This window comes from Dasypus novemcinctus, chromosome 1, assembly GCF_030445035.2.
Source record: "Dasypus novemcinctus isolate mDasNov1 chromosome 1, mDasNov1.1.hap2, whole genome shotgun sequence".
Classification (NCBI taxonomy): domain Eukaryota; kingdom Metazoa; phylum Chordata; class Mammalia; order Cingulata; family Dasypodidae; genus Dasypus; species Dasypus novemcinctus.
The window spans coordinates 32,572,205-32,584,981 of NC_080673.1; positions in this window are offsets into that span (position 1 = coordinate 32,572,205).

A 12,777-nucleotide genomic window follows, 5' to 3' on the forward strand; every position below is an offset into this window, starting at 1 on the left:
TGTAGAGTTCCTATTTGGAACAATGGAAATGTTTTGATAATATATGGTGATGACAGTGGCACATTATTTGGCACAGCATTGAAATATGTATCTGAAATATTGGGTTGTATATATGAAAATAAAATAAATTTTTCTTAAAATCCTTGAAACTATACTATAAACAGTGAACCTTAGGTTAAACCATGGACTATAGTTAATAGTGCAATTAGTATATAAATGCTTTCATCAGTCATAACAAATGTACCACACCAAGAAAAGCTGTTAATAAAAGGGTGTTATATGGGAACTCTATATTTTATGTATGATTTTTCTATAAACCCACAACTTCTCTAATTAAAAAAAAAAAGAATATAACATGAGATAGGTCTCAGCTCATGTTCTTGTTTAGTGACATTGGAAAAAATGGCATGACTTGTATTTTGTCTTTCATGGAACTGTGTTAATTAGGGTTGTATTTTAATAATCCTCACCTACCACTCTTTCCCTCCTGTGGTAGAATTATGTTCCACCTCGACCCATTGTTTTCTGTCCATATTCACTGCAAACATTTCATTTGTTTGATAAATCCTTGGTTTTCTCTTTTAGAGTCCTTGACGGCTGCCTTGGCAGTTTTCTGAGGACTTTCAGGGAAAGGGGATTAGAGCAGTGACTTAGGACAAGTTTCTAAACCTCTCTGGTTCTATAATATAAAGTAATGCCTACCCACAATGACCCCACAGAGTTTAATCCATGGATATTAAATGATATAATGTCTTTGAAATCCTGTGTGAAGTATAAATTCTATATGGCTATCCATATTTTAATTATTAGGATGGGGCTGAGAGCCTAGAATCTTTGTATTAATCTCAGGGGGGCCAATGGTAGGTAGCCTTGGTGGTTCTGGTCCAAACAAGGCTAACATTGGAGTGTAAAGAAGAGGCAGAGAAGCAACTCAATTCTGCATCCTCACTTCACTACTTTACAACAGAAAAGCACTTTCATTTCCTATTTCATTATTATTAAGACAAATACCTTGTATGCTATTAAAACTATCAACTAACTCACCTTTTAAAATGAAATACACTTAAATGTCATTCCAAGTTTATTACACATGGAATACCTTCTTTTATAAGGAACTGGTTGCTGTGAAATGAGAATTGGTTTTACCACGAAGCAGTAGTTCTCAACTCTGTCTAAATGCTGGAATCACCTAGGGAATTAAAAATAAACTCCAGTGCCCAGCCTGAACCCCAGACCAATTAAATTAGAATCTCTAGTAATTTCTATAAGCAGTCAATATTGAACATATTGCACTAAAAGACTTACACTGGCTATTACATCTTTCGTGTCTCTTCCCAGTGAGGGGTTTCTTTTTGTTGATGGTTGCTTACTTAAATTTTCATATTGAAAATTTAAGTAAGCAACCATCAACAACATATATATATATGGTTGTGTTTGTGTGTTACCAGGGGACAGGGTAGGAATAAGGAACAGGGAGTTAAGGCTTAAAATTTAGCATTGCTTGTTATGTAAGTCTAGTGGTGACAAATTCCCTCAGCTTTTGTTTATCTGTAAATGTCATTTGCTCCCTCATTTTTTAAAGAAAGTCTATCTGGATAAAAAATTCTTGGCTGGCAGTTGTTTTCTTTCAGCACTTTAAGTATTTCAATGTACTGCCTTTTTTCCTTCATGGTTTCTGATGAGAAATAGGCACTCAGTCTAATTGGGCCTCCCTCATACTGTTGCTTTTCTTTTCAAGTGTCCAGAACTCTCCTTTTGTCCCTTGTCTTTGAGAGTGTGATCAATATATGATGGAGTGTATTTTTCTTCATAACTGTCCTGTTTGGTGTTCTCTAACCTCTTGGATGTGAATATTCACATCTTTTGCTAAGTTTGGGAATTTCTCTGTTATTTCTTTGAATATTCTCTCTGCCCCTTTCTCTCTTTCTTCTCCTTCTGGGACTTCCATAATCCATATACTGGTGTACTTAATGGTGTTGCAGAGGTCTCTTAGGCTATTTTTGCTTCTTATAATTCATTTTTCTTATTGCTCCTCAGCCTCATTTCAATTGTCTGGTCTTTGAGCTTGCCAATTCTTTCTACTGCTAGCTCCATTCTACTGTGGAAGCCCTCCTGGGAATTTTTCATTTCAGTTATTGTGGTCTTCAATTCCAATAATTCCGTTTGGTTCCTTTTAAAAATTTCTGTCTCTTTACTAATATTCTCATATTGCTCATTCACTATTCTCCTGATATCCTTTGGTAATTTCTCTATATTTTCCTTCATCTCCTTGAGCATTTTTAAGACTTTAAGTTTTTGTCCCATATGTCCACATTTTGGACTTCTTCATTGATGTTTTCTGGATTTTTATTCTCTCCCTTTGGATTTCCTGTTTGTTTTGTACTCTTTTGTTGCACACTGTACATTTTAATATTTTACAATATTAGCTCTGGGATTTATTCCCTGAGATGTCTTTTTCTTGATTTTGTAATCAGCTGGTGAAAAGACAGATTTCCTTGAGCTGGTGAAAAGACAGAGATTTCCTTGAGCTTCAGCCCTCCCATCAGGAAGGTCTGCCCAAGACAAATGCAGAGTGCAGGGTCCCCATCTACTCTGTGTCTCTGTCTTGTCCTGGTGTTGCAGCAAAGCCAGGAGTTCTGAACTGCAGAAAGACCCAAAACCACACTCCAGAGTGATGTATGGACTATTTTATTATGTGCAGGCCCAGAGAAGAATCAGTCTCCAAATTCTGAGGCCTGTTTTTCGGTTTATATAGGATTTCAGGTGGGATCAGCATAACTTTTGCTCATTGGCTAACGCGTTGCTAGGCGAAAATTTGCAAGTCGGGTTACAGGAGCAGAATGCAGCTGCAAGGTTGTGGGCTGATTTACAGAAGTGGGGGAGGAGCCACTCATTTGATATCTTCCTACTAGGCCATGTTTTCACAGGATGATTTACAGAAACAGGGTTATTTATTTGATATTCTCCTGCAAGGCCATGCCCTCACAGGCCAATCCACAGAAGTGGGGGCAGGAGTGACTTGTTAGATATTTTTGCAAGGTTATGCTTTTTATTTCTTAACCCTAGGATTATGCTTTTTAGCTATTTTGGAGTTCCACTGTTTACATGAGTTTGAATGCCCCTTCTCTTTCTCAGGAGACAGACCTCCCATCCCCAAGTGTTTAAAGCAGACTGTCAGCCCCTATAGCAGGGGTTCTTAAGAAGGGGTCCCTGAGCTTGAGTTGAAATTCATTAAATACATGTTGGTGCAGATGTGATATATTTATGAAATAATACACAGTATAGTGTGGACTTAGTAAGGGGTCTGTGGTTTTCACCTGACTGGCAAAGGGGTCCCTGGAAAAAAAAGGTTAGAGCCTCTATTTTATAGTTTCTTACACTCCTTTCATTGTCTCAGGCTGTTTTCCCCTGGAGGGCAAATTCTGGGAGGAGTAGCACACTGGAGGGGAAATTCCCAAGTCAGTCTTTATAAGCCAGAACAAAGCCTGGGACCTATGAGGGCATGCATGCCAGCTGCATATCGCCTTGGGAAGAGATTAAGAAGAGGGCCAGGAGTGTCTTCCACAGTGGCACTATATTGACCTTCCTAGCAAATGCAGCCCTTCACCTAACTGTCTCCCACAGCCCTGAGGAAGTGTAGTATCTTTAAGCTCCTCAGGTTGAGATAATGGCTGTCCTCAGAGCCAGGCCCCAGAGATCAGAAGTTGCTCTTCGAAAGCCATGATCAGGAATCAGCCGTGTCCACCCCAATCTTGGGGAAGAGGGTTTTTATGTCTCTTGCTGTCACCAGGAAGCTGGCCAGGAGATGGACTCATGGCGGCCTGCCACAAGAAAGAGCAATTCACTAGTCTTTACCATAATTTACCAGCCTCTCCCTCCCAGGCATCCCTGGATACTGTACGATGTTCTACTAGACTCCAGAACTTTGAAGTAGTGGTTTCAGATAGCTTCTGCCTGTTTAATAGTTGTTCTGGTAGAAGGACTGAATCCTAGTGCTCCCTGCTCTGCCGTCTTCCCACAATCTTTCTTCATGGTATACTCTTCTAGCACATGCCCAAGGTAAGTGGCAAATTAAAATATTTGAGCACCCATTATTCATTTAATGAATTTCTTTGTACAAAAGGGGCACTTAATGAGGGACAGAAACATGAATTAAATACTTACTCTTAAAGAGGCTTTCATTTTCCCAGAGAACATAAGGTGAATGTAGAGCTATGAAACAAATAGGAAGTAAGTAGTGACATTAGAGAAGTACAGAGAAAATGCAATGAGAATTCAGATTAGAGAAACTATTGCAAGCTGTACAGATGATAAGTGCAGCCTTAGTGGAGGGTATGAGGATACAGGCCAATTAATCAAAAAAGCCAATCTACTAAAGGCTCAATTCTTTAAAATCCCTACATGAGCTAATCGTGTGGAAGAGTAGGATTTGTACATGGAAAGCACATTATGAAGGGTAGAGTAGAGCAGACTACAAAATCCTGATAGAGGAAATAAATGAGAAAGGACACCCGAATTAAAAAGAAATGTGTGGGGGCAGATGTGTGGGAGGTTCCAGGTTTGATTCCTGGTGTCTCCTAAAAAATAAACAGATAAATAAAAAACAGCAAGCAAAACAAATGGAAAAACCCACTCAGGGGTGCTGATGTGGTTCAGTGGTTGTGCACTAGCTTCCCATATAAGAGGTCCTGGGTTCAATCCCCAGCCCCCAGTACCTCAAGGAAAAAAAAAATTGTGGCACAGGGCATACATGAGAAACAAAGAATCATTTTTGCTTGGCTCAGTTAGATCAAAGAGTGTTTAAAAGGGAATAAGAGAATGAAAGGAGAAAAAATGATAAAATCAAACCATGAATGTGCCTAGCTAAGGAATTTGGGCATTAGACAATGTCCACATTTTCCAGCAAGGAAGAAACACGGCATGTGCTCTGCTTCAACAAGTTTATAATGGCAGTAAGGAAATATTGGTGAGGGAAACCAAAGAGGAGCCTAAAGCATGATCAGTAACATGCATGTTAAAGCAAGCATTTCTCTCAAGAAACCAGACAGGTCAGCGCATAGCGGTTGTGCTAAAAAAAATATGATTAGGCAGAAGAATAGGATTAGCGTATGGACACCCTAAGATGTCAGGTACAAAAGACAAGTTTTCCAAGTCCCTCTGCTATCTAGCTCTATGTCTTTAGGTGAATCATTAAACTTCTATGCACCTTGAACCCCACATCTACTAAGAGAAAAAAGTGAGGCAGATGGGGTGCTTACCCAGTCTTCCAGCTTGCAATCTTATGATTTAATATGCTTGCCCAGAGGAAGCCATTGTATGTTCTTGAGCAGAGAAACAGCAAGATGAGAGTGGTAGTTTTAAAAGATGAGTCTGTCAGCAAATATCTATTCCAGGAATTACTGTGTTGATAACGCTCTCAGCACAGTGACTTTTATCCTGTTGTCATATTTTAGAGTATTAGGAAAGCCTTTGATCTACATGGACCATGAAGCACATATCACAACTGAAGACAGGCAGTGTTTCTTTTAGAAGGCATAATGATCTCATTGCAAAATGGTTTCAGATGGGAGTTTGAAAGAGGTGCTTATAGTGATATATGTAGCTACACTCATGCACTGCTTGATATTCTCATCTATATAGTCACCCTTTAACTGTGCACCATATATTAAAGCACTGCTGTGTGCCGGGCATTGTGCTAGGTTAGGGGTACAGTGGTAAGCCAAACTGGCAAGGACCCTAACTTCCTAGAGCTTACATTGTAGGAGGAGAGAGAAATACACATACACAAACTGACAGCAGCACTATAAAGAAAAAGATCGGCAATGAGCAATTTTAGCCTGCTGGTTCCTCTGTCTCTTCTCTTAACTCTTCCTCCTGTAGTATCGGGGAAGGACTCTGGACATTAGGAGATTGATTTCATTCATTTCCTTTCTTAAAGATAATTTTGAAAATGATTAAAAAGTAAAAATTGCCAAAAGTATAAAAATTATCTAAAACGGTTTTAAATCAGCTGTTTAAAAACTACTTAATGTCAATCGTGAAAGACTCCCTTGTCCATAACCCTCTCCCCGTCATTCAATCCTATTTCCCACACCCATCTTACTCCCGTAAACAAAAGGGGCATTTCCTCCTCAATTTTTTCCTGTTTACTCAAACTTTGTTTTCCCACAAATGACTTTTCACACCACATTTCAAACATTGAAATCCCCAGTATATGGTATGGAATATAAAAACAAAATATAAGAATCACAAATTAAAATGCCTTCATGAGCCAGGGAAGTAAATGGGAGAAATAATAGGGAGTAGCTAATTCTGAGGTGAACTAGTGCTTGCCTGTCCATTTAGGCATGCAGATCCATCATTTTTTAAAACACATGCAATTAAAAGAAATCATTATATGAATATGGCCCATAGACCCCCAGTGTAAGACACTGAGAACTGTCATGAATTCATTGAAAAGGGATCTCCAGTGTTTTTGAATATAGGTCAGTGCTCATTACACACTTGAATTCTTCCTGATTCTATTCTCCACCATGTATTTAATTCCTCAAGGAACTCATTTGATCTAAAGACATTATTATTCTTGGTGGGTCCTGGGGAAAAAAAGCAAAAACTTAAAGCTCACAGTAACCTAATCAGAAGTAAGAGCCACTTGAATAAGAAGCATATATAATATCACTTTTCAGAAAGGGAGAAAAGTCACCCCAATTCAAGAGAGAAAGAAGTTCTATTATCAGTCCAGTTTTCCTCATCAGGCCTTTGGAATGGAAAAGCAAAAATGAAGCTACTTTCTTGGAATGACAGCAAGATTAACAGCGCGCAACAAGCAAGATTAGCAATCAAACACCTAGGCCAGGTCTGTTTCTTCTGGGATAGGCTGGCCTTAACAGATAGTTAATATTTACACCTCAAGTTGTATTTGGAATAGGAGAGTTTGAGTTTTAAAATGCAACAGGTGCTATAGTTTGGCCATTCATTTGGAATGATGAATGGTGAAATAGATGGCCTAAACTCTTTACGAAGCTGTGAACATCTAGACAAGAGTTAAGGCAAGTGCAATGAATCAGATACAAGCATTGGAATAGATCTTGTGATGAACATACTTAATACAGACTGTTGGTTCAGAGAAGCAAAAAACAGGGAAAAAAATTAATGAGCAATAGCTAGCATATAAAAGAACAATATGCAAATGGTGATGGGTATTTGTTATCTATTATCAATAGGGGAAAATGAGACAGAAGGTCAGGATTAACTAGCATTAGAAAAATAAAGGTTAAGAGGGAAAAAAAAGGGTAAAAGGGAGGGGTGTGTAGTTCAATAGTTGAGTGCCGCTTCCCATGTATGAGGTCCCAGTACCTCCTAAATATATATATATATATAAATATATATAATATATATTTATAATAATATATGTTTATATATTATATATATAGGTTAAGGACTCAAGCAAATAAATTGGTTACTGTCAAATTAATTTTAATGCAAATTAATTTTAAGCAGATAAGTTAGCAATGTTTTACACACTTTTCCAAATATTTCTCTATACTACTCTTGTTTTAAATTTTCCTTGTCCAAAAATAAAGCTAAACTATACAACAACCTCCCTCACCCCTGTGCTCACCTACTGTTATTTTAACCAAAGCTCCTTTAAGATTGTTGCGTTTATCAGAAAGGAGCCTCTTCAATGCTTAAGATGTATGTATTATTTTATTTTCATAATATCATGTCTTTGAGTGGAAATTTTACATTACAAAAAGTGCAAGGGTGGAACTAAAAGTCTGCAGCATTTCTGTTCATAATTTCAATAAAGACTTCGCTAGGAAATAATCTGCGTTTGAGGTGACTCACCACCAGAGGGAGAGTGTGAGCCATAAAGAAGAAGCAGAGCCAGCAAAAGAACCATCATTAAAATGGAAAAAGAGAAATAATGTTTACCTAAATACGTATTTACATATTGGGGGCTATAGACGTTTTATTTATATTCAATATTTAATATATACAGAGAAGTTATAAAACTAAAAGCATACACCTGTGTACTCACACATAGTTTACAAAGTAAAACGCCACCAATACAGTTTAAAACAATCCCCCCATATATTGTTTCCTATAGCATCAGCCTCTCTTCATACCAGAAATAAACACTAAATTGGATACTTCTCACTCCCTTGCTTTTTAAAAATATCTCTTATCTGAATGAATTCCTAAAAAATATATGGTATTGCTTTGCATAATTTCAAACATCATATGATATACTACTAAATATACTCTCCTGTATCTTGTTTTTTCATTTACTATTTCAAGAGAATGATTCACATTGATACATGTACTTTTAGTTCATTCATTTTCAATGAAGTTATAACATCCTTTGTATGAATATACTACAATTTCTATAGCCTAAATTCAGAAGAAAGAACTCTTAAATTTAATAAGAAAAAAATAAACTCAATAGAAAGACAGGTAGAAAATACATTTACAATAGTACCATTCTATTCCTATTGTAAATGATGCTACACAGGCACTCTTAAACATATCTCATTGTATACATGTAAGGGTAAAAAGTCAAAAATATCAAGTATTCTAATAGATAAAGTTTTGTTTTTAATGTATTCTATTTATCAATCTATTTCTTTATGGTTTGTACTTTTAGTAGACTGTTTTTTAAAATCCCTCAATAGATTTCATTTTCTTCTTGAATTTTTAAAGTTTGTGTTTCCCATATATATTTTTAATCCACATGAAATACATTCTTGTGCGTGGTGTGAGATAGAGAACTAATTGTTTTCCATATGAATAAACAATTATCTCATCCCCATTCTTGAATAATCCACAAATTTGCAATTTGAACTGTATCACATATCAGGCTTCCAAATAATATGTTAATATTATGGGTAATTTTATATGTCAGTTTGCCTAGGTTACAGTATTCAATTATTGGTTCAAACACTGGCCCAGTTCTTACTACAGAAGTATTCTGTTATAGTAAATTATTCCTAGCTAACAGTTTTTACTATTACGTATTAAACAATTTTAAAATTACATTTTTCTGATCATTTGTTTCTAGTATATAGGAATTCCATATTTTACTTTATTGAGGCATAATTTCCATATAATAAACTGTACAAATTTAAAGTATACAATTTAATGTGCTTCCATAGAGGTATTAATATATACCCAATAACAATCAAGGTCCAGAACAATTCCATCAACCCCAAAGTTTTCTTGTGTCCCTTGGCAATCCATCTCACTCTCCACCCATGTTAACAGGGAACCACTGGTCTTAGTTCTTGTCCTATGGATTAGTTTGCTTTTGCAAAATGGTCTATAAACGGACTTATACAGATGTATTCTTTTATGAAGGTTTCTTCCACTCAGCATAATTATTTTGAGATTTATCCATATTGTTGCGTGTCAATAATTCATTCTTGTTTTTACTATCAATTGTTTGGATACACCACATTTTGTTTATTCATTTACTTGCTGATGAATATTTGAGTTCTTTCCAATTTATGGCTCAACATTACAAGCATACATGTGCCAGGATTTGTGTGGACATATGTTTCCATTTTCCTCGGTAAATTCTAGAAGTATAATGTCATTTGTGGAGAGGTATATGTTTACCTATTTTAAAAACACCAGCAGTGTCTGAGAGTTCCAGTGGCTCCATAGCCTCACTGACACCTGGTACAGCCAGTCCTTTTCAATTTAATCATTTGAATCGTTGTAAAATGGTATCTTATTTTGGTTTTAATTTTCATTTACATGATCATTATTAATGGTCAGCCCGATTTCATATGCCTACCAACCATAGATATAGCGTTTTTAATAAAGTGTCTATTCTTTTGCACACTTTTTTAAAAAAATGTTATTCCCTCCCCCTGCCCCAGATAGCTCCCTCATCTGCCTGCTCATCTTCCTCAGGAAACACAGGAACCAAACCCGGGACCTCCCAAGTGGGAAGCAGGCACCCAATTGCTTGAGCCCCACCTGCTCCCTTGCACACTTTTTATTGTTTCTCTTCTTCTTGAGTTGTTAGAACTTTTATGTGTTCCACTTTATATATGTGTTGTGAATATTTTCTCCCAGTCTTGTTTTTCATTTTCTTGCCTCCCATTTTCTTAACAGTATCTTTCAAAGAGAAAAAGTTATAATTTCAGTAAAATCCAATTTATCAATTTTTTTTTCCTTTAGGATTTTTGCTTTTTTGTATTCTGTCTTAGTTTTCTAGGGCTGCTGCAACAAAGTACACAAACTGGAAGACTTAAAAAACAGAAATTGTCTCACAGCTCTGGCTATTAGAATCCCAAATCCACAGGAGATTATCCTTACCTGCCTCTTCCTAGTTTCTGGTGGTTTGAGGGCAATCTTGGGCTTCCATCGCTGCCTCTGTCATCACTTGGCCTTCTCCCTGGGTCTGTCTGCTGTGTCCCCTCTTCTTCCAAGGATGCCTGTCATGTTAGATTAGGACACAATCTAATCCAGTTTTGCCTCATTTTAACTTAACTAATTCCATCTGAAATGACCCTATTTCCAAATAAAGTCACTTTCTGAGGAACTGGGGTTAGGATCTCAAAATATCTATTTTGGCGGAACATAATTCAACCTATAACATATCCTAAGAAATCTTTGCCTAACCCTAGGTCACAAACATTTTATTCTACGTTTTATTCTAAAATGTTCCTATTTTTCATTTAACACTTAGGTCTATCTATGATCTTTTCCAAGTTAACCATGAGGTAGAGATCAAGGTACATTTTTTAAATGTGAATATCCAGTTATTTCAACACCCTTATTGGGAAAGATTTTAATTTCCCCTTTGTATGGTCTTGGTAACTTTGTCCCAAGAAAACTGTTGATATATCTGTGGCTCTATTAATGGACTCCCTGATTTATTCCCCTTGTCTTTCTGGCTATTTTTTTCACCAATATCAAACTGCCTTGCATACTGTAGCTTTTATAGTAAGTTCTGAAATTAAGTAGTTTAAGTCTGCCAACTTCATTCTTTATTATTCTTTTTTTAGGTCAAATAGATTTACACGTAAATTTTAAAACAAGCTTGTCAATTTGTACTAAAGGCCTTACAGGAATTTTGATTGGAATTGCAATGAATCTGTAGATAAATTTGGGGAAAATTAGCATCTCAAAGATATCCAGTATTCCTATAGATCAGGGGTTCTTAACCTTTTTTGTGCCACAGACCCCTCTGCCAGTCAGATGAAAACTCCAGATCCCTTACTAAGTCCACACTATACTGTGTATTATTCAATAAATATCTCACACCCACACCAACACATGCCCACAAGAATAATGGTTTTTGAATTTCAATTCAAGCTCACAGACCCCTTGTTAAGAACCCCTGCTATAGATGAACACTGTGGTAGGCAGAATTCTAAAATCATCCCCAAGTTTCCTTTCCCCACAGTATACACATCCTTTATAATTACCTTCCCTTGACCTTGAAGGTGGGAAGAACTGTGACTATGTTGGATTTTACTTCTGTAATTTTGTTAAATTATCTGGCTAAGGGATTTCTGCAGATGCAATTAAGGTCCCAAACCAGTGGACTTTAAATTAATCAAAACAGAGACTGTGGATGGGCCAGACATAATGAGGTGGGAGCCCATCAAGAGGAAGAGATTCAAAATATGGGTGAGATTTCACCTGCACAGCAGGTGGCCTCTAGAAGCTGAGAACAGCTTCTGATTAACAACCTGCAGGAAAGGAGGATCCTCAGACCTAGAACTGCAAGGAACTGAAACCTGCCAATAACCTGAATAACATGGGAAGAACTCTGAGCTCCACGTGAGAACCACAGTGCTTGCCAACACCTTCATTTCAGCCTAGTGAAACCCTTTACAGCATACCCAGCTGATTCGTGCCCAGACTCCTGGCTCATGGAAACTGCGACAAAATGAATTTGTGCTGTTTTAAGCTGTCAAATTTGTGATAATTTGTTATGCAGCAAGAGAAAACCAATGCAAACATGATACATCTCTCAATTTATTTAGGTCTTCTTTGCTTGATTTCTCTCATCAATATTGGGTAGTTTTAAGAACACATAATTTTTATTAATATGTGTTGATTTATCTCTAAAGAGTTTATATTTTGCTGATATTATAAATAGTACTTTTTTTCAAAATTGTTTTCAATAATTTCATTGCTAATATATAGAAATGCAAGTGATTTTTGTATATTGACCTTGTGTCCTCCAAAGATTTTGTATTCCAGGCCAGCCTCCAGCAAGGGCTAGGTATCCCCATTACTTTAGCTCAGCCTCACCAGTCTCTAGGCTCCATCTTTGGGGTTGTGTCTCTTCTGTTTAGTCAGAAAATGTTTATCCATCCCCTCTGTAGTGGTTTGAAGTTCTGTACCCAAGAAAAACATGTTCTTAAATTTAATCCATTCCTGTGGGTGTAAATTAAGTTTAAGTAGGACACTTCGATGAGGATACTCCAATTAAGATGTGGCTCAACTCAATCAGGATGGGTCTTAATCCTATTACTGGAGTCCTTTATAAGGAAGATGAAATTCAGACAAAGAGAAAGCCATGGGAAGCAAGAAGCTAAAAGTCAATGGAATCCAAAAAGAAAAGGGAGAGGCCAGGAGAGGCTGCCATGTGCATTTCTATGTGACAGAGCAACCAAGGACCAAGGATCACTGCAGCCAGCCCCAAAACACCTCAACCTTCTGGAATAAAGCATTGCCTTGATGATACCTTGGTTTGGACTTCTGTTAGCCTCAAAACCGTGAGTCAATAAATGCCCATTGGCTAAGCCAATC